The 22160-nt window shown below is 41.6% G+C and overlaps 1 long non-coding RNA gene across 1 annotated transcript; it reads left to right on the top strand.

The window, feature by feature from the left end:
- The first annotated feature begins 1963 nt into the window (after positions 1–1963).
- Positions 1964–18735, top strand: LOC311018608. The gene is made up of 3 exons (XR_014597739.1): positions 1964–2207; positions 3451–3531; positions 18644–18735. It is a non-coding gene; the product is annotated as an uncharacterized lncRNA (long non-coding RNA).
- Positions 18736–22160: the final 3425 nt, after the last annotated feature.

Raw genomic sequence — 22160 nt, 5'->3', positions numbered from 1 at the left:
ACCAGAACACAGACAATGTCGTCGGCTAATCTCACAAGACCGGGATCCAATTTCAAGTAGGCACGGGTGATTCAGGAATCAATCTGGTTAGCTTCCTGTTTTTAGCCTGCCGCTGTTATACTCCGGGTGTAACTCAAAGGGATCTCCAGTTTCCCCCGGAATGTGTTCCTGCTCTGAAGGTGGTGATAAAACACCTTATTTTATGGGTCGCTGATTACTCACTGTACCCTGATGTGTGTGTGTGTGTGTGTGTGTGTGTGTATGTGTGCTGATACCAATCTAAGCAAAGCACAAAACTAGAGGACTCTCCATATTTACAGTAGCCTCCAATTTTTGCATTTTATTTCCCATTTTCCTGTACAACCACACATGGAAAATAAAGAAAAAAATCCTGCGGCAGATAAATATATAATTGTTTGTTCAAGTGTGTTTTGCACAGTGTGAGACCTTCCGATTGCTGCACCAAGTAGAATGCACTGCAGGCAGTCTCTTGAGGGAAGGTCTCATTTTCTGCCCCCCGCCGTGAAATATTCAGTCCGGCCTGAAATAATATGGGACTAGTTTCAAGGCTTAGCATTTTCAAATATGCTGGCAATAATGGACAGGGCATCAAATGAAGCACAGCCTCTCAAAGCAAGGGGCAGAGGTTTTGAATCCACAGCCAGCGTTTCACATAACACCACGGACAGCTGAAGTGCTGCCTACACATAGAGTGTATAGTGATTAGTTATTGGTGGGGTGAGCCTGTGAATTTTGCCAACATTGATTCAGTCATATACTCTATATTTATTTGGTTCGGGAATATTTAATACAAATGAAAGCCCAATATTATTTTCTAAATACCTAAGTTGGATACTGTAGTGTGGCAAATTATATTTTCAGATTTCTCTGCTTTATGCATATCAGGGAATCTGAATTTCATTCATTGTTGAAAAGGAAAAGAGGGGGAAATCAAGTGTGCACCATAAATACACGGAGATGGAGTGCAGAAGAATGTTATAGAGGGGGCTTTGGTGAAAGGATTCAAGGATTTAACAATCCCACATCCTCTCAGCCTGTCCTTCATCTCTAATAATCAAGCTTGGCCACAGAATATCCCTCTGGATGGGAAAAAAACATGTTGCCTGTCCGCCTCTCACTCATCTTTAGACTGCCAGTCTTGGGTCTTCCTCTTGAAGTCTTCTGTCACATTTATGGCTTCAAACACTAAGCACAGCCTTCTTTAACTGACTGCCATGTCTTTAAAGCTAGATATCTTTTTTGTACTACATTAGCATGAGATGAAGGGCAGCGTGTCTGATGCAAAGGAAGCCCTGAGAAGGCTGGACCACAGACACTATGAACTTGTTGTTGCTGTATGCCACCAAAAACGCTTTCAGCTCAGGTGGTGAAAAATAGTAAAACTGTGTAAGTCCAAAGTATTCCTGCATATTCGTTGGTACTCTAAATGCAATTTAAGATTAAACGTTAGTGCTTGAAATTGATGTATAGGCCTATATGGTTCACAGACTTGGGTCAAAATTACATGGGTTTCCCAGAAATGGTGCATGTAGGTCAAATTTGTAATCTGATAATATTCAGAAACCTATCTATCTATCTACCTATCTATCTATCTATCTATCTATCTATCTATCTATCTATCTATCTATCTATCTATCTATCTATCTATCTATCTATCTGTCTGTCTGTCTGTCTGTCTGTCTGTCTGTCTGTCTGTCTGTCTGATGACATGCACCTAAAGCAGTGTTGATGAAACATTACATTACATCACATTATACAAATATTATGTTTTTTCTATTAATAAACCCGATAAGATGTTTTATTTTGTGCGCTCTTCCAATCAGAGATCAAAAGCTTAACAACAACAACGATATATATATATATCGTTATATTATATAAAGTTTGAAATCTTGAAGAAGAGTTTGTGTATTTTATTTGCCGTGAAAGAAATCTCGAGAGGAAGAGGAAGAAGGAGGAAGAGAAGGCGGAGGAGGAGGAGGAGGAGGAGGAGCAGCGCCTGAAACCGGAGCGTCCACTGAGCGGCGCCGCAGCCCGCAACTTCCCCGGCAGAGCAGCGCGGAGCCATCCGGCGCTTCCTGCCTGCAACGCGCTGCAGGCCAACCCGCTCCTCGCTCACTCACTCCGTGCTGGGTTACAGTGACAAGGGCCCCGTCTGAACCGCGACTTTTAGAAAGATAATATTACAGGTAGGTGCAAGCCACGGACCGTGTCACTATCGATGGACAAATTAAGCACTGAAAAACAAGACCGTGACCCAGAAATTCTCGCTTTAATCGGGTCACCGTGCTTGTTTTCAGCACCGAGTGATAATGGCACCTCTCACTGTCCTCAGCATTTGAAGTCCCCTCACCGCAACCTGTAGCTTGTGGGACAGTGGAAATTGTCCAGCTGGACCCCTTGTATTCTCCCCTATTGGCGCCTTTGTATGTTTTGAGCCATGTACACCTGCCTGCTGATAGCTTTCAACGTTTTTTTTTTTTTTTTTTTAAAGCTAGTTGAAGGTCAGTTCTCTCCTCTAATGAGCTGCTGTGAGGATTTTTATCAGCACAGCTCGAACCAAGGATGTAGATAAATGTGTAGGCTGTGGCCTTAATTCACTTGCAACTCTATAATGTAAGTGAAATGGAAATGAAGAGTGGACTCCTTTCTTCATAGTCAGTCACTTTCTTTTGTTTACACTGGTGGGTGTTTTCCTCTTCCGCCTCACCATATCTGGTGGTCACCTTTTTTTTTTTTTTTTTTTAATAAAAAACACTTAATATGCCGAGTTGACCGCATTATTCTAACCCTCTTGTTAACTCCACAATATGCTGGAGGATTGTGCTGATTCAAGTCAAAGTGAAAAGCCACGGTGAAAGAAGGGTGGATCTTTCTTTATGTTGCACATGGGTGAGGTTGGTGGGGAGGGGGGGCTGAAAAGTCCAACGAGGCTGTCGGATGCTGAGATGCAAGCTGAAATTTCTCTGAAATAGGCCGAACAGAGAGTCTTTAGCTCCTACAGGGTTTTTGTTCAGGGTTCCACTGAGGAAGCCCAATGCAAAGTGGGCCTTCAGCCAACTGGGATGGATTCTTGGGTGGAACCTAAACAGATGGAAAATAGTATAAAGGTGAATACGAGGTCAATCTGAGCTTCGGTGATAAAGCTGTGGGCACTGCTCGTAGCAGTGTTTTTAAAAGTTGACTTAAGAAAACAGATTGTGTGGTCAGAATAAACTCTTAAGACCATATTGGGCCATTTTTTTTCTTTTGTCTTTGGATTGCCATGGGCGGAAGCAGCAGACACCAAATGGTCAAACAATTGTTATCATTATGTTTGTCTGGAAATCAGCACAAAAAAAAGGGGGGGGGGGGATTGTCGGCCGGTGGGTTTTTTCCCTTTGTCCCTATTTTTGTTGTTGTTGTTCAAACCCAGATTTTCATGTTTAACAGGTCTACAGCTGATCCATCTCCCAGCACACAATTGAGACAGAGGAGGTTAAAGCACTCTGAGCGCATGGGACCATACTGCAGGTAATTAATATGTCAGCTCAATGATGAACTTCGTCAATACATCTATCACCACACTTACTTGTAACTGGAGGAGCTCGTGGGATGTTGCCGGGAGCGCGCGACTGAGAGCCCACATTTGTCCATTAGTAAACACTTCATGGCGCGTGTTGTGATTGGGGAGGTATAGCAGAGCTCCTCTCCATCCGGTCGCAGTCATTTTTGCCCGTCACCTCCTCATTGCTGTAAAAACACTTGCTGTGGTTTGGTAGATTAACAGAGAACCCCCCCTAATGGAGTAATTACACCGAGCCAAACATCTATTTTTCACCTGTGCTCTGCCATTATTCTCTGTCCCCTATCCACTCCATTGGAAGTCACTTACTCTCCTTACAATGAGTTATCATTGACTGCCATTTAGACGTTCTGGAGCAATTTGTCTTACTGAGGCCACGCGCTGGCCTCATTGCAAAGAACAATCATTCTCCCTCCAATATATAAAACATTCATGGGGAAAAGGAAGAGAAAATGCCCCACAAACAGATAGTAGAGAGTGGCTAATAGATACTATAAAGGTGACAGACAAGGAAAATAATGTAGGAGATTACTGGAGCAGGATCAAGCCTGCACAACCAGTACAAAAGCTTCAGGGACTACAGCTGTGGGGGGAAAAATCCTTCACGGAACAAATGTGTTAAACGGGTAGTATGGCTGCAATTGATGGTAGTAATTGCTGCTGTAGCAAACACACTGTAAAACATAATTCATATTTGAAATCTTCATTTTGCCACTGTAATTTACAATATTTTTCTTTCACTTACTGTCATATTTAGTTAATGTTTAGCCTCGTTTGGTAAGTTCTTCTTTGACTCTACTCTTGTTTTGGATCGGCATTAGGTCCTTGATTTTTTTTTTTTTCAAGCCTTAGATCATGTATTCCTATGTAGAATGCAAAGGGGAAACCTTTTCCCATCTCCTGTAGGTCAGAGTGGGGGGAATTGGAATGGCACCAAACAAATGGGGGGGAAATGGAGAGAATATTACATCGTAGTTTGAAGGAATGGAAACGTTGTGCGAGGGTAGATGTTCCTCTTGTGTGACTGCAGATTCTTTTTTTTAAGCTTTTACAACCTTCATGTAGTGAAATTTTGTCTTCTGCACAATTGTACAGCTTCTGATCGATTATTCAACCATGCGTCAGTTGAACACCCCTCTTTTTGAAGACAAGCGTTCATTTTAGACAGTGGCTTGGCGGCCGCGAACACAGTCCGGACTCATCGGACTCAGTCTCCCCAGACAAGGTTAATCACGTCCGTAACTGAGTGTTCTGTTGAATTAGTCTCTCTCACTGCTTAACACAATGACAAACAACCATTATTCTTTTTCCGTGCACTGATAATCGGGACAACTTAAACATTTCTTACTAGCACAAGTGGAACCATTAATCCTCTGCGATAGTGCAGATAAGTGGTGACTTTGGAGTAATGGCCCTGTCACCTTAAAAAAGAGAGAGAGAATTTGAACAATTAAAACAAGACGCCCGTTATATTTTGCGCATCCCATCTTTTTGTGTCATCGGGGGGGATCCGTCACTGCTAATAGACCAAATAATGGAATGAGTTTTTGTTCGTTATGGATTTTAGGGAAGAATGTCCATACAGTACAATGATCTGTTTAATTACTTACTGGAAAACTTGCTCATGCAATATTTCTGTGTGGTGCATATCAATATGGAATGAAAGTACATTTTGCGCAACGATTCGAATTTACAGAAAATGAATCAGCAACTTTATTGATAATTGATTACCTGTCCATCTTCATGCCCCAACGTTTGATGGTCCCTTTGCATTCTAGGAGGCTGTGATTGACATTCTTTCATTTAAATGAAGAAGAATAACTGCTCATTGCATCCCGATTTGACTTCTCTCCTGTCGGCAACAAACTTAACGGTATCGTATTGCATTTTGACCCAACGAAACGTCTTCTGACAAGTTTGGAGATGGTTGATGGCTTCATAGTCCAAGAGGCGGTTAACGCGACCAGCTAGAGACGACCTGTTCAAATGAATGAAAACCACAGCTGAAAAGCTTGGTAGAATAGTGGCGCGGCATGCAGAATATACCAAGTCCTAACATGTCTGATTCCACACTAATCTTGAGTGAAATACAGGAAGGCATAGATATATTTTCACCCAGACTGTGGTGTTATTATCTTTGACAAAAGAATGACACGCTGGTGGAATTGCAACTACAGGTTATTCTGCTTTCCAGCTGCGCCATATACTGCACTTCTATGTCCTTCCCGTCCAAGTCAACTACAGCGGACGATGTTGTTGTGAAACACCAGTCCCACTGCACGACTCGCCCTACACCCTTTGAATACCTTTTTAATGCGGACCAGCGACATGGTGATAACTGTATAAATACGATGCTAATCACCAGTGCCATTTTTATACATTCAAAGTCTTCTCGTAGGCTAATTGAAATTCTCTCTATTTAATCGTCTTCACCATCGCATGTTCCATCTGTCATTATGGCTGTCTCCAGCACTAATCAGTTGTTGATGTAGCTTCCAAGAGGTGTTACACTATAACTGACAGGATGATAATAAACATGCATAATTGAGTTTTTGATTGATTGTGATTTTAGATTATTTTCCCCATTTTTATTTAACGACTTCAGCTATCTTGACATTAAGGAAAAGGATGTATTCATTGCACTTTACATTTGGTCTGGTTATATTGTTAGCCTTATTGCCAATTTGATGATAGCAACTTTAAACACAGTTGGGTTCCCTAGGACTTTATGGATGTATTACCAGAATAAGACGAAAATATGCTTACTTAATTGCTTGAGGCTGCTCGAGGTAGCAAAAAAAAAATCTGTTCACGTCTGAGTTTGAATCATTTCCCTTCTTGTTTGTTTCATCAGGCACACTAAACAGGACACTCGCTGAGAGTCAAAGTAGAACTAATTAGCCAGTTGAATATTGCCAGAGTTAGCATCTTTAAATAGATGTTGTAGAAAAACACTTACCTCCTCATTTAATCTTCATATGTCATTAGTTTAAAATTGAATATAAAAAGGGATTATCCAAACCTATCGCTAAAATTGATTGGAAATTGAAACTTCTAAACAACTTCAGGTTACGCTCACATACTTCTGTGTCACGAGGTTTCGTTCATACGGTACAACTTGATATAGAAATGTTGATGTATATCTTAAGATAAGGTTTAAGATCCGTGTTGGCGCCCATCAGGGCTGATCTGGTTCTGTCGGAGGAACGCAGTTTTAGAAACTACCTCAACTTCTCCTGGCTGTAGGTCATTGGGTGGAACCCTGAGTCTTATTATAAAATACATGCTTCCTGCTATACTCTTATTTGTATTTGTCAGCGTCTCATCCTACATGACAAACTCACCGTTCGTTGGGGACAACACAGTCCCAGGCACTTGATACTTAGTATTTCAATGGCTGTAGCTCTGTTTTGATCAAAGGGGTTCAGGGGCCTAAGTTTCAAATCCCCCAAAGCCCATTTTGGCGACTCTTTGTTTAGCCCATTGGCATTCTGACCCCATGCTTCTCAGACTTTGAACTCAAAGCTTGGAAAAGCCGTATCGCTTCTTTAAACACATTATCAGTGGGCTAGGTTTTAAGAATATCACTAATCATCTTAAGGTTTTAGTGCAGTGTGGCGGTATCGTTCAAGCCTTGGGGCCCATTTACCGGCGTGAAGAAATCTTCAGCGAAATACAGGATAACTTGTTGGCAGGCGTTTTGGTGTTTTTATTAGTTTATACGCGTCATATTAGAGCAGCTTAAGCCACGCTGTTACAATAAAAGTGAGATTGGTTCATTTAATACCATGTGGGTGGCATTTGAAAGACGAGGATGTCCAGTATTTATTTACTTCGCTTATTTAGCTCCAACAATTGAGCTATCTCTGTATGACGGGTTCAAATATGCTCCTGCACATTAAAGAACTTGTAAATGAATCACTCAATTCTGCACTTTGTGTTATTGTCAGGAAGTTGGCATGGACTTCATACTATTGAAAGGGTGATGGAGCTCATGCATATTATACAACGATTATGTAAAGCTCAACTATGAAGCATTCAGATTTCGGTAGACCCTGCTTGGTGTCATATATTTTTGAACTAGGTTGATCAGTCAACCTGCTTGTTTTTTAAAAATGTTTTGTAGAATCATTTTCTAAATCGATACTTTAGTCTTAGCCTCAATGGAAGCCATACATGATGTTTTTGTCTCTGTACAATAATTGTACACAATATCTCTGCTTTCTCAAAACTTAAAATTAATGCTTCAAAGCACAGTCTGAATGTTAACAATATATTATTGCATTATTTAATTGGACATATGTTATACTGTTTCTACTGATGATCATGCTCTTTGTCGAAATAGTTGTAAATTGCATTGTTTAGTTGTTACAAAGATGCACCAATCAGGTAACCTACTTGCACTACCTGGATGTACAATTGTCCATATGCCGGGCACATCTGCTTCGTCCTATTGAGCCACTATCCACTACCGCCTGTGCAACTTGTAATAGTGCTAATGACAGAGATGAATACATAATTTTAAACTTAACTGCATTCTAGACTAGTTTCAATGATAACGTCCTGTGTGTGTGTGCGCATGTGTGACCACATGCAAGTCTGTTTGTGCCCCTTAGCTCCTCTCACACCTCCTCAATCTCATCAGCCCTCATGCTTACGAGTTGGCGCCTCGAATCACGTCGTCTTCATCTGGAAATATTTCAGCTGCATGTCTGCCACTCTTAAGCGAGATAAGGATAAAGGAGAAGAAGGTAAAAACACACCCTGTTGTGTGAATCCTAGAGAAGGCCTTGAACCCTGCCATTCATCCCTTTCACTTCATCAGCTGAGTCTAATTGCCAGAGAGGACAGGATACCCAGGGCCCAATTGTTCCTTATCCTCTTTGGAGCCTCTGAGGCATGAAAAGCGAAAGGCCTGCTTTTGATCTTTTTTTTTTGTTAGTTTTTTTTCCTTTTTTTCTGTTCATCCCCTACTATCCTTTCCCTGAGAGTGAGACACTCCTCTCACACTGTGCCCTCTTCTTCAACCACGCAAAATAATTATCAAGCTCTGCTTCATCAAATAATGGTAGATATTGGAGGTCATGATGGGGAGGGCCAGAGGTCTGCAGGGGTGGCCCCTAGGGCGTGGTGGAGCTCCCAACTCGTCTTAGAGGCATGCTCCTTAGCTGTGGCTACCTTTTTATATACCTTGACCCCGGTTTTCGTTTGTCTGTCCTAATGAGACCCTCTCATGCAGCCAATGCAATAGGGGTCTTGCAATGGCAGGGTTTGGAGGCCAAAGTACAATGAGACGCAGGGCTGTGCTGAGACAAGGGCGCATCTGTGCTATCTTATTAAGCCTTGGAAAAGAGCTCATGCGTCTCAACGTCCCATAGGCGCTGAGAGCAGATCTATTGACACCTACTTGTCCTTTGCGGTCAACACCTCTCTGTGAAGAAGCAGGCCCGCCCAAAGTTCCCCGTTAGAAGTAATTCTTGGCAGAGTATTTAGCGAGGCAAAGTGCTTAACTCGGTTTGGGTGGCCATGCGGTGTAAGGAAAAAGAATGCAGCTTTGTAATGATGAAAAATTCCTTGGAATTAGAGACATGACAAGGGATGTCAAAGACCAATTTGTCAAAAGCAAACAGTCCTCATAGTTGAAGAACAAAGGGCACCGAAGTCTTGCTTAATGCTTAATTCCACACTTTCTTTTATAGGTTCAAAAGCATTCCTAAGAATATTGTCAATCATCTTTTTTTTTTAAATGTTTAGTCAGAACAGTTTCAGCTTTGTAATCCTTAGTTATGGAGATTGTCAATGTCCAGAAATGTGTCAGAATTTGAGAGAAGAAAATGCAACGTAAAACCCCTGCTGATTTAAAAAAGAAGAAGAAGAAGAGAAATCACTGTGTAAGAAACAATGAGAGCAAAGATCACCAAGCTAACCACCTATCTAACTTGACAAAAGGGACAGCAGGATACACTAGTAGAGCAAAATGACAGACAAAAATACAAGTAGGCAAACAAAAACCTTTAAGCAATCATGTTAAGCGCGCCTAACATCTGAGCACTGTGTGAGAACAAAGCAGGGCTCCTGTCAGCGCATCGATCCACTCCTAAAGGCACACACATCCATAGCGCTCTGATTGCTCCCCGTCTCTCACGCCTTCTCTCCCCCGCGCCTCTTCCTCTCTCTGCTCCTGCTCCTTTCGGAGAATGTGCTCATCGATCGGGCTTACTTCGTTGTAGTTAACTCACTGATAAAACCTGACCAAGGGCTTCCAATGGCCTGAAAGAGTTTTGGAGAAGTGGTGAGAAGGCAAAGATGACAAGAAGGGAGAACAAATGGGTTTGTTAAAATCACAAAAATAGTCACAGTTGATTAAATGTGCAGACATATAATGTGTTATTGTCTGGATATGGAATAATGTGCATTTTACTGTTGGCAATTTTGCAAGAAGAGAAAATGAGATAATTGCTCAACTTAAAATATGATTCAATTGAATCAGCGGATCGTAATTGTTGTCATTGTGCCCTTCAGTTGTCAGAGGCATCATCATAAACCGGAATTGTATTGGGAAATTCTGAGAATATTGAGGGAAAAACTGGGATGGCAGTGATGTATAAAGTATCCCTGATTCTTCATTCATGTGTTATTGCTGTTGATGTAGACTTCATCTACAGATTTACATTCCTACATGTTTTACAATAGCAAACTAGTGGAATGTTGTAGTAAAATGTGTCCAATGGCTTGACTCATTGGGTTAAAATACCAGTTGCATCCAAGTGAGTGAATTATTGTAATATTGGCAGTCTGTTATAAGATTGAATAGAAATAAGAGACAAATACCGGCATTGTCTTTAATGAAGTCACTGTTGTAATACTATTGTTGTGCAGTTCACTGTGGATCTCAGACAATCAATAGTTCCTTGTTTGTTTGTTTTTTAAAGAAAGCACAGAAATATGAAGAAATCAGTGTTTCTTAAAAAAGAAAAAAAAAAGTGACTCAAGTTTTGTGTGTCAGTGTGTATAATCGCGTCTCCAGTGTGTGATTACGCTGTAGTTTGTGTATATTTTTTTGCAAGTGTGTTGTGCTGCCATGTTTGTAACATTCCATGTGGGAGGGTCTGTTGATAAGTAAGCCATCTGTAGTGTTCTGCCGAGCGACATGTTGTAAAGCGAGATTTGAGAGTGTGGAGAGACTTGACTTGACAAATCTTGGCACATAATGAGACAGAAGGGAGTAAAGGCAGAAGTCTGTCCAGAGATAAACAATTAGATTTGTCCCTGAGGTAAAGGCCAGGCAATGCAAGGACTCTCAGACTAACAAAATCAATATGGCTTCCAGTAAGAACACTCAGGGGGTAGAGTGATGAAGAGGTTATCATTCATTTCTCAGATTAGGACACACATACACAATGAGGAACAATAACACTTTAAAAATCAATACGGACACTAACTCGAAAAGCTGCTTTGACAGTGATGTATACATTTGAAAAGTATGCATCTGATAATCAGCTATCTGTCAAACATCATCGACCTAATGAGACATGATGACACGGATCAACAGGGACGCTGAGCTCAGCCAGTCAAGCCAGTTTTCTTCCGCAGCCAATTGTGAGCGGATCTTAAAGGAGACAGCATTTGGGAATGATGGTTTCACACCCTCGGATAAAAACATAATGGAGCATGAGCCATAGACAAGTGGGCAGTCCCTTTGCGTTTTTATCCCCTCTTAGGTCCTGCCCAGACTTGAACGTCTAATCTAACGTCTCACCACTGTTCCCAGCAGGCCTCACAAGGGTAGCACTGCCAGGGCAACTAGGGTTGGACTGTTTGGGAGGGGGGCGGGGGTCCGTCCTACGCTGTGCTCGCACTTGCTGTAAAGACAACAAGATAGGGTGAGCGTTTTTTTGTGGTGGGAGCGGGGAGCGATCATAACTGCTGTTAGGCAGGGAAGTCTCCTCAGAGACGCCAAGTCGCTGACCATAAAGGTGTGAGCGTGAGCCGTGGCCAGCCTGTCGCCTCATCTCCATGGAGACTGCGACATGGCACCCCAGTGGGCTTGTCTCTGCTGTGGCCTGGAGCAGCAAGAGCACTTGGGGATGTGGCCAAGCCATCACCTGGGCTCCAGGGGACCAGGAGCCACTGCTCCGGTGACCTTCAACAACCTGCCAGTCTGTCATCTCAGGGTTGGGGGAGTAACAAGAAAACAATCAGCGAGGGATTTGTGTGGAGACATTGTTTACTTGGCCGTCGTATCTTTGGAGGAGGCTCTTTGTTCCAGTGGGAATGAAGTAGAGAAGGACTTACTTTTCACAACAATTCCCCACTTGACATTCAAAAGTTTTCCTTTGCCTTTATTACCCTTTCACGTCAAGACAATATGGGCGATTTTAGGCTATACTGGACTTTTGTATCTGATTTCTTACTCAGCAAGTTACACTGTAATGAAATCACTACATTTTCTTTGCTAAAGAAATGTGTTGAACTGTTACGATCCCCAACATGAAATACAAAAACATACTAGAGCAAAACTGTAACATCTTAAATGTGCAAAATCCATTTGTTTCCTGGGCTGCGACTAATGATGATTCCAATATTGGAATATTGATGAATCTTTTGATTGTTTTCTTGTTTAATCGTTGTTCTATACACTCAACAAATTGTGTAAAATGCTCATCACCATTTTCTAAAGGTCAATTTTACTAGTTTTGTCTGAGCAAAAGTCCATAACTCAATAATAATCCAAATAGATCCATAAACAGGAAAAAAAACCCACATCATTACATTTGAAATGTATGGTATATCAATTGAAAAATTACTTCAACTATTAATCAATTATTAAAACAGTTGCTAACCACAGCAAGAATATGCTACTTTAAATTTCAGTGTTTTTAATGCACAAATATGATTTAATGTGTGCATTATGCATTGTATATCCTATTGTGCTTCTGCAACTCACTAGAATATTACTAATTATAATTTTTTGTTTCATAGTTTAAAAATAAAAACGTAAAAAGAAAAATAAGTTTGCTGCAACGGGATTAGATACACCATCAGAGTAATTCCTCCATTATGCTATGGACTAATGTTGATATCACTGTGATAAATGATTGCCAAATGGGATCTCAAATCTTCTGCATTGGAGTGTAAAACGGCACCATCCAAATCAATCCCTGGAGACACTTGTGTTGTATTATCTGACAAACCAATACAGGAGATTGTGTGGAGAGAGAAAAAAAAAAGCTGTGCTGCTCTGTGAAGGAGAGAGAGAGCGAGAGAGAGAGGATTTTGAATGGAGTGGTGATTCTTTATGCAGAGCTGAGACGCGACACCTTCCAGACGGTGAGAGATGGCGAGCCCTAATAATACAGAGCTGTACAATGGTTCTGACAGGCGAGCAATAAAGCAATCAGGGTCCCAGGCATCCAAATCTCTTTACCACCCACCCTCTAACAGACTGAGAGATGGGCGGCTGACCTGTGAGCTGTCAATCATGGGGGGGATACCTGCTGGAGCCTGATCAGGGAGAGCTGAGGGCACCGGTCCATCAGATCTGTTTTCACACTCCAGACACTAACATTGCAAGCATAACCACAGACACAAAAAAGCCCCACTGCCTCACTCTTAATTAGGAGATGTGGGTGCGTTGTTTTGGGGGTGGGGTGCGGGTGTGTGTGGGGGGGTTGGGGGGACTTGTTTGGTTTAAATGGGTATGGGAGTGTCTTAGGTATAGGGGGATAGTAAGTGGAATCCCAGTGAGACAGAGAATAACCTTTTCCCTTGATTTAGGAATCAGGCATTGATCTGTCACGCTGTTTTGTACAAGCAAGAGCTCTTTCAGCGTCGCTTCTCAGTGTGTGTTGCTTCTCCGTGTGTGTGTGTGTGTGTGTGTGTGTGGGTACATGTGTGATGGGTTGTGGGTTGAGAGAGAGAGGGGGGGCGTAAGGCTTGTTCATTAGCTGTCTGTAGCCCATTCCAGCAAATAGATCACCATAATACTGTGGTTAGTTAATGGCTTTCTGGTGTTTCCTCCAGAGTCTTCCTGTCTGAGGGCTGACTGCTAAAACTCCTCCGCTGTTTTCTCTCCTTCTCTTTCCAAGTGGGGAGTCTCGTGTTGTGCTGCCTAACTCAGACAATTGGCTTCAGCCGGCGGTCAATCCCGTGAGCAGTCTGGCCGCGTGGACTCGCATTAGAGAGCTGAGAGCGACGTCACAAGAACAGTGCTGATCAGACGTTCTGGCTCACGGGTGACTGGAATTATTCTCGTCATACTGTTGTGTTGCGTCTGTCGCGTTTTAGACGTAGTTTATGAAATGTGATATATTAAATGTCTAGATAAAGACAACACTACGTAATATTACAGTATCATAGTATGCACATTCACATGCCAATTAAATGACTATGGTCTTTACTACATGAGCGATGGGGAAGCCAGTGTCTGCTGGATCAAGGAAATATCTAGCAGGATTCAAGCGGATGGATCCGAACACCAAATAACTCCCATTTTAAGGATTTATTTCCCGTTAAGTTTCGGGCAGGCTCTTCACCAGACTTCCGTGTTAATTCAATGGTCTTACCATTCTGGCAAACACGTTCTGTGTTGAACAGATTGTATGAGGCAGATCTGTGATATCGGGCTATAGACATAAAAATGGCTTGACAGCACCTCTGGTTTCGGGCTATGGTCCAATGAACACAGTTGACTTTGTTCAGTCTTTCAGAATTATTTAGAAGCACAAGGACTCATGCCTATAATGGACTTATATGCATATATACTGTATATCATTCGCAGTATTATTCCTGAGTACTTAAATATATTCACAAAAATCACATAAGCCATTATCTCCAATGGCGATGTAGCAGAATCACAATGTGGAGTAGGTCCACGTTGTATTCTGCTACACCGCCATTAAGTTTGAGCTTCACTAGGTTGTCGTTGGTAACTAAACTTCCAACCACTCCTGCACAGTCAATTGGAGGGAAAAGAAAGCAAATCTCTTCTTCAGCTTCTTGCCCCCTTACACCAAGTGAGTTAGGCCTCCTTAAAATACCATGTCCAGCCAGATAATGGTGATATTCGACTATTGATAGGCAGCATTGCTTGTGCTTGTTCCACATCTACACTCAATTATTCCTAATGCATCCCTTTGCTAATTGCGACGTATCGAGCAGTTTCACTCAAACATTTCCCAAATGGGAAAAAAAAGTCAGGAGGTTGTTTCTTCCCGACATTGTGCAATCCTGTTTTGACACTTCCAGGAAGCGAATGTGTGCAAACCTGGTTCTTCAGTCGCTGTTGTGTGATGGAATCTCATGTTGTGATCCGTGTTCTAAATGACAGTAGTGCTTTTACCCAGAAGATCTCAAGGTTTAGCGGCGTACATGTATCTTAGGAGCCGAGTATAAAATTATTAAATCTGATTGCATTATGGCATTTCACATATAATTTGGGAGTTTGTTTTTTGTTGCTAGGCAACTGACAACAAAAGAAATGGCTGTTGCGTGCTTTGTGTTTTGGATAAAAGGTGATTTTTTTTTTCTTCTGCATTTCAGCACAATGCTTTCTATTGAGAACAAGCAGCTGACAGAATTATCTTCCGTTGAATCAGGCATTTTTAAATTCAGTGTACATAAATAAGTGTATATTGTTACTCATTGTCATTGTTATGACCATTACAGCAGTGATCAGCTTCGCTTGGTTAGTTGTCAACACGGTTCAAGGTAAACTTTCACCAACTGAACAGCTTAGCAGCTCAGTTAAACTGATTTATTCACGTACAGTTTTAATTGATATCTTAGTAGCTCTGAATCAGCGTTACTCTCATCAAGTATGCAGCTGAAATCAATAAATACACCATTATCAATATTAATGACACAATTTTGGTGTCATTAAGATTATTTCTGAGAGTAATTTCAAGTAGTACTGTAGACTATTAAATGTGGATTAATATATTAATATTTGTAAGCACTTGTCTGCCAGATTTGTTTTAAAAGTACACTTGTGTTAAGTTTCACTTATGGATTGCATTAGCAAATGAGACCTTGACAGAGAAGATTGGCTATTTCTAGACTCTATTCTTCAGACAAAATCATGTAGGTTCACCAGAAACACCCCCAGCCGAGGGCCTCTGGCAGCCACCAGACCCCGATCTGGCTTCCCGAATGCCTTCAACCTGCAGTCAGAGATCTGGAGGGAGGTGGAGAGCTCAGAGTCCGGTAACAGCAGCTCCTCCTCAGGCCAGAAGCAGAGCTTCACTGCTCCACCAGTCCCCGCTGGGAGCCAACACAACACCACGCTACTGGAGGCCCAGGCTGTATTGATGGGCCCATTGGAGGGAAGGGGGGTACTGGGAAACCAGGACTGCATGGTGCAGAACGTCAGACCCCGCTAACTACAGGTTTCCTAAAGGGATTCAGGAGCTCGGAAACACTACTGCTTTTATCCATAGGGAGAATCAACATTAAATGAAAGTTTCTTGTTATAGTAGTCATAAAACTGGCATATTTGTGAATGGGGGGAAAAAAGTAAAAATTTGTGATTTGTCAAATCTATTCCTCTTCTATAAACCGTAGGAGTACACATTTGCATATCATCATTGTCTTGTATTTTAATCAATGTTTTTAAAGATATCCCTGTCTTCCTACCCGGTTCTTTATTTGGCTCAAGAAACTGTGAGAACTAAAGTCCATTTGAAAAATTCTAAATCAGCAAACTTGAAGATCCATCAGTGGGCAGTGACAGTGAGATGTTTTTACTGTATTGTATTGGGAGGCTATGCTTATGGTGCAAAAAGCATATTCTTTTAAGGCGCTGCTTGGGAAGTTGTCTTGTCATTGGCTCTGAGTTTGGGTTTTTCTTCTCTCGAAGATAATCTGTATAATAGTATCCAACTGTTTTGTGTGAAGACTGGGACAGCTGTCTCGTGTGCCGGAAAGTAAACGTGCAATGATAGAAGATGAAAGGTGTGTATGTTTTAGGCTGAATTTTCACCTCAACCATATTTGACAATGAGTGATGAGTTTTGCAGAAGTCTCGACTTAAAGTGTCCCACGGTGATCCCCCCCTCCCGCATCTGGGAAACTAGCTCCCTTCTGGGGTCAGCAGCCTGAAGTCTCTCGTCCAAAGAAAGGCTTGTTTTGTTCCAGATCTCTGATGTCATCCCAGAGAACACGTATGTGATCTTCTGCAGCTGGGCGAGCGGCCCCATATGCATTTTACATCACGGGTAGTTATTTTTGGGTCAGAGAGATGCAGGGTTTACTGGACCATTCACAAGCTGACATCACACTGGAATCTGGCCGAGACTGGATTTTTCTTCCCATGCTCCTGTCCACTGACCACAATACCCCCAAAATGCATCATGCCTTTAAATGTTTTTATTCCTGCTGTATAACTAAACTTAGATGTCTGACTCTGCATTAAATTTTTTATCCTGATGTCAAAACCTTTTGGTCTGGTTTGGTTTTCTTCCACTATATGGTTCATTACACATATACATTGGTTGCTACTTCTTTACAGCCAAGTCATTTAGCAAATTTCCAATGGTGTTCCTAGTTCATATACACACTTTGTTGGACATCCATGGGTTATAATGCATTTGAATGTTTCAAGTGTAGAGATCAATGCTGTTCCTGCTTAATAGTGGAATAGAAACCGCGAAATTCTATAAAATAATTACAAATAGTTTTCACGCTTGAGGATTTTCTCGAAAAACAGTTGCGATAAATGCATTGTTGAACATGTGAATGCTTGTGTTGGTCTCTGGACAGCATGAAACGTTTCCAATACTAGCTGGCATGAAGGAATAATTCAAACTTGCCCAACTTCAACAAATTCCTGAATACATCGTGGATGAGTTACATTGTTGTTTGGTTTGCAACCTCTTTCTCTACTCTGTTTACTGGTAGATTACAGCCATGTGTAGCCTACAGTGCCAAACTATGCTGTGGCCGAGTTTAATCTCTCCTAACCAGTGGATGGAAGCGCGCCTAATTTGCATTTCTTTTTTTGGCACATTTCAGAAGTTTGCTTAAAATTCACTTGACAATTGAATGGAAACTATTGTCTCCAACATCTCTGACTGAAGCTTCAAGTCAGATGTAGAGAGGATTTCTCATATTTCAAACCTGAGCCCCGGTGACCCCAGTGGAGTTGTACTGCTTTCCAAGGATTGTTCAGAAATTAGTCTTGTTTGAGAGTGCAAAGAAAGTATGTCATGGTTGAATCATACTGGCTTCCATCTCGGAAAAGCCTGCGTGATTTTGTTTGGTTTTGTTCATTTCCTCATTTCTCAACTTCAGCATGAACACACAGCAAAACAAACAGACCTGAAAGCCTGCCCCGGCAACTTCTTCCCTTTTATTGGCAGCTGATACATGAACAAGAGGTTGTCTTGGATGAAAAAAGCAACTGCTGAGGCGTTGCTGGACCCCCAGACCTTTGTGACCAATGGCGTGTCATCCCTCACTTTGTCATGTTTAACTTAAACCAATCCCCATTCAAAGCGGCATCCATCAGTGTTAGTTGAGAACAATGACAGATTGCCTTTCTGCAGCACTCAAAGCATCTGGATCCTTTCTCTACTCCCCCTCTTTTATTTATGGTAAACAGCCTGAATAACAGCTGGGCAATGGAAATTTACAAGTTAATCAATTGTTTGTTAGGAGCCACAGCGATGGCCCATACCCAACCATCTGCAAGTTAATGCACATTTACCATGCTAATTTCCCCATAAGCAACAGCATATATATTGATTTCTTCTTGAGAGATCCACACTTAGCACTATGAAATGTTTAATATATAAAAATGGCACCTACGTTGAAGATGTGGGAGTGTTTAGTTTAGTCTGTGAGGAATAAAATGTGAAAAAATAAAACCTTGTATGTGCCAAAAAAGCACCAAACTATAAGAGCAGTAACGCTGTGGTCCCGTGCCCTTTTCCTTTTCTTTCTTCCAGCAGGATGTGCTGGAAGTCATATTAAGTTTCACTGTTGATGCACCTTGGTAAGCACGGTTTATCCTGAACACTGTGTTTCCTGTTCAAGTGAAGTTGCCTTTGTCTCTCCTCCCAGGTGTTTGTGCCTCTGGCAGGGTCTTTGTGTTCTGTTCCCCCTCCGCGCCTTCCTCTGTACCACAAGATGACCCGCATGCACACGAGCCTCAGACAGGTCAGTCACACGGATCCCTCAACGCGGTCAGCAGTCCGCATGGTTGCATCTTGTACAATGTCGGCACGTTTGCAAAATTCCTCATGAGAAAAACACGAGCAAAAATATTGTGAATTTGTGTTTGAAGTACAGATTAATCTTACATTTTGGTAGATATGTTTGGGGGAAAAAAGTATAATTTTTCAATGGTTATTTCTCAATTGAACAACAACAAAACACATGTTTTGTACGTCTTTCAGATGCGGAATTTGGGAAATATTATTTCCATTAAATGTACTTTATTTGGCCCTGCTGTCGGCGCAGCCTTGAACCAGTGTTAGGATAGGGCACCATTTACAGCTGTGCTGTGAGCACTAATGTTCACCTTTTTCCTATTTTTCCGGCTGCACCACAGAAACCACACACTACTTTATTTATAATCCAACCAACCTCAGTGTGTAACTCTTGCCCTGTACTCTTGCTCGCATCACACAGTGAGGTCACTTCCCTCTGCACCTCCATCACCGCTCTTGCATTCCAACATGGCTCTAGGACAGCAGCCCAGCAAAGCTCTACACTCCTCAAATCACAAAGAGGCCCAGATCAGAGCCGAGCTGGACGTAAGCCAGGATCCAGGCCCTCACAGCCCCGGCAGCTGGGGGCAGCCTATAATAAGTGGGAGACAATGAGAACTAGCACACCTCCCACGCTTTGCATGTGGATGTCGAATCGGAATTGAAATTAAATGGTTGGATAGGTTTCTGCAGACCATACTAATTATGAAAAGATATGATGCACATTGGAGGGTTTAGACCATATGCACATTAAAGGGATATGTTCAACATAAGGGACATCAAATGGAGAGAATCTGTATTATAGAGTTCACTATAGTGTGTTTTGAAAGTGCAGAGCTGTAGAGGACAAAGATTAATACAATCCACATGAAGGTATAAAGAAGGCTTTCTGGAGCTTTCAAAAGTGCTGAACTTTTTATTATTTTCTTATGAATTCCTAGCTTACTTTTTATGTATTGCATAAACTTTAAAAAAAAAATCTAAATTTAATTGCATCTGACTGTAAAGACTGGGCAACTGAGCAGTTTTTCCCAACAGCCGTCAAAAAAAACATGTATGTACAAATTTTTTTTTTCACATGGTGGTGAAAAAAAGTAGACATATTAAAGACATTCTGTTTTAATGAATAATAATGAACAGTTCACTGTGATGTAGACGGCGCTGGTGCTTTAATGGTTCCCTTGTAGCTTCTTAAGCCTCTGGTGATAAATCTCACAAAGGCTCACTCGTATAACTAAAACCCAAACCTCATTCAACTTCACATCCATCAGTGTTTGGCTGAAAGCGATGACAAAGCACTTTCAATTACACCAGTAACTGACTCTGGAAACAGTTCATAGCAGGGTCCGGGCTCTAAGACTAGGGGAAACACACAAGGGGGGAGGGCAGAATGACTGGTGGGGCATCCGTTTGACTCGCTCCCAAATAACAAAAAAAGGGTGGTGTGACTCTGGGACACAAGGGATGCCGCCAGCATCGCGAAACCCAAGGACAATTCACCTATTTTGTGTGCTGTCACCCCTGTAGTCTGATTTATGGTTTGGACATCCTTCCTATGACCCGTTCGTCCATCAACTCGGCGCTCTAAGGATACTCTGGTGATCAGAGGCTGGAGTATCAAAGCGTCCTCAGTCAGGGCCCTTGTCTAGCACCAGAGGGCCTTCGCACTATTGAATGGGGAAGCAATGCTGTTGGGAGGGAGAGCGTTGCGGCAGCAGAGGAGTGCCATTCTTAACCCTGAGCACCACAGGATAGAGGAGCGTTTTGAGAATCCATCATCTCTAAACGCTCCGTTCTGTAATGTTGCTGTTTTCTTTTCCATTTTTCCATCCTGGTTTGTAATTATATTACGTGGAGTGTGTGCTCTCTAAAAGTTAACACGCCGGTGTTTAATTGGAGTGATTTTTACCCGTAATTGCGTGATCCTCTCTGCCACTTTTGGCTCCCACTTTATTTGAATAAGCATGCTAATTTTGGAATTCCATCCTCAAAATTAATCAGCGCAACATACTTAATGTTGGAATTAAATAATTCAGGAAAAACGTAACGAATAACGGGAGGAGCCGTAATCATCAATCAAAAAATACACAAAACTCCAATGACGGCATCAGGCAAGGAAAATATCTAATGCTCCTGTAGATAAGTGATGATCATTTTGTCTTGTAAAATGCCTTTATTACATAAATAAAAAAAAGAGTCTGATCCTCCAGAGTGCCTGATCTTTTAAAGCAGCTCTGACTCCAAACCCCCCTGATGAAAGGCCCACACTAACATCAGGAGTCCAGAGCCTTTACTCTCTAACTTCAGGCAATTATGACACAGAGGAGATCTTTGCCTTTTGCACTCAAAAAGAAGAAGAAAAAAGGCTCCTCTCTTTTTTCCCGAGCTTAGTTGTAAAAATAAGCTTGCTCTCCTCAATTGCAGTCACCCGGTGCCCTTTGCAATAGCAGCAAGGATGTATCAAAACAAGCCATGGGGCAAAACAAATCACTTGTGATTTACAGAATTATAAAGATTTTAATAGCTGCAATGTTTCTCTCTCAGATTGGTCTTTATTTCCAGGAGTCAAAGTTTCCTGCGTGCCCTAGGCTTTTTAAAGCAGTAATTGGCCAACAGAGAGACTTAGGATCTCCCTGAGTGATTGAGTGTATTTGTTGCTATGAACTTGAGGGTATCACTCTAAAGATCACAGGTCCAGGTTGTGAGAGCTCTGCAACTTATCAGCGCAATCCGGTTTGCAGCAGCCGTGGAAGTCAGCCTACTTTTCCATACAGTGTTGTTCAAAGTTGTAACCTTTCTGTGGAACTTGATGCTTTTTTTGCTGATTAGTTATGTTTCCAAATAATTCAGCATAAACTAAGGGGCTCCGGTTTGTGAACTTAAGACAGCTTTGAATTAATGCAGAATAATTGTTATGATGAAGAGTGTGACTGTTCTTCTGGCACGCTAGAAAGTGGTACACAAAGTAGATCTTTGAGAAATGGCATTGATTTTTTATTTATTTTTTTAAGCATTATCGATTTATTTTTGGTTTTGCTTTTTCTTATTTTTTTTTACTCTTTGTTTTCACCCGGCAATGAATCAGCACACCTCCTTTTACCATAAATGTCTTACATCCATTTTTATGTATAACAATGCAGACATGGCAACAATGAAAAATCAATTAAAGTTTGTCACCACGGTGCCTCACAATGAATAACAAATCAAACAGAATTATTAGTTAGAAATGTAATAACCACTGCTTGACAGAATATAATGAAAAAATGTGAATCAAACAACTGCACCGCTCACCTGTTTCCTTAGAAAGTCAACTGTCAACATAGCTCCCCTTTCAAGATATAAACTGTCAACATTACGCAATTTATGAT

Source organism: Eutrigla gurnardus (assembly GCF_963514095.1).
Source record: "Eutrigla gurnardus genome assembly, chromosome: 9".
Lineage (NCBI taxonomy): Eukaryota > Metazoa > Chordata > Actinopteri > Perciformes > Triglidae > Eutrigla > Eutrigla gurnardus.
Note: the sequence above shows the minus strand (reverse complement) of the source record. Positions and strands in the feature narration are given on the sequence as shown.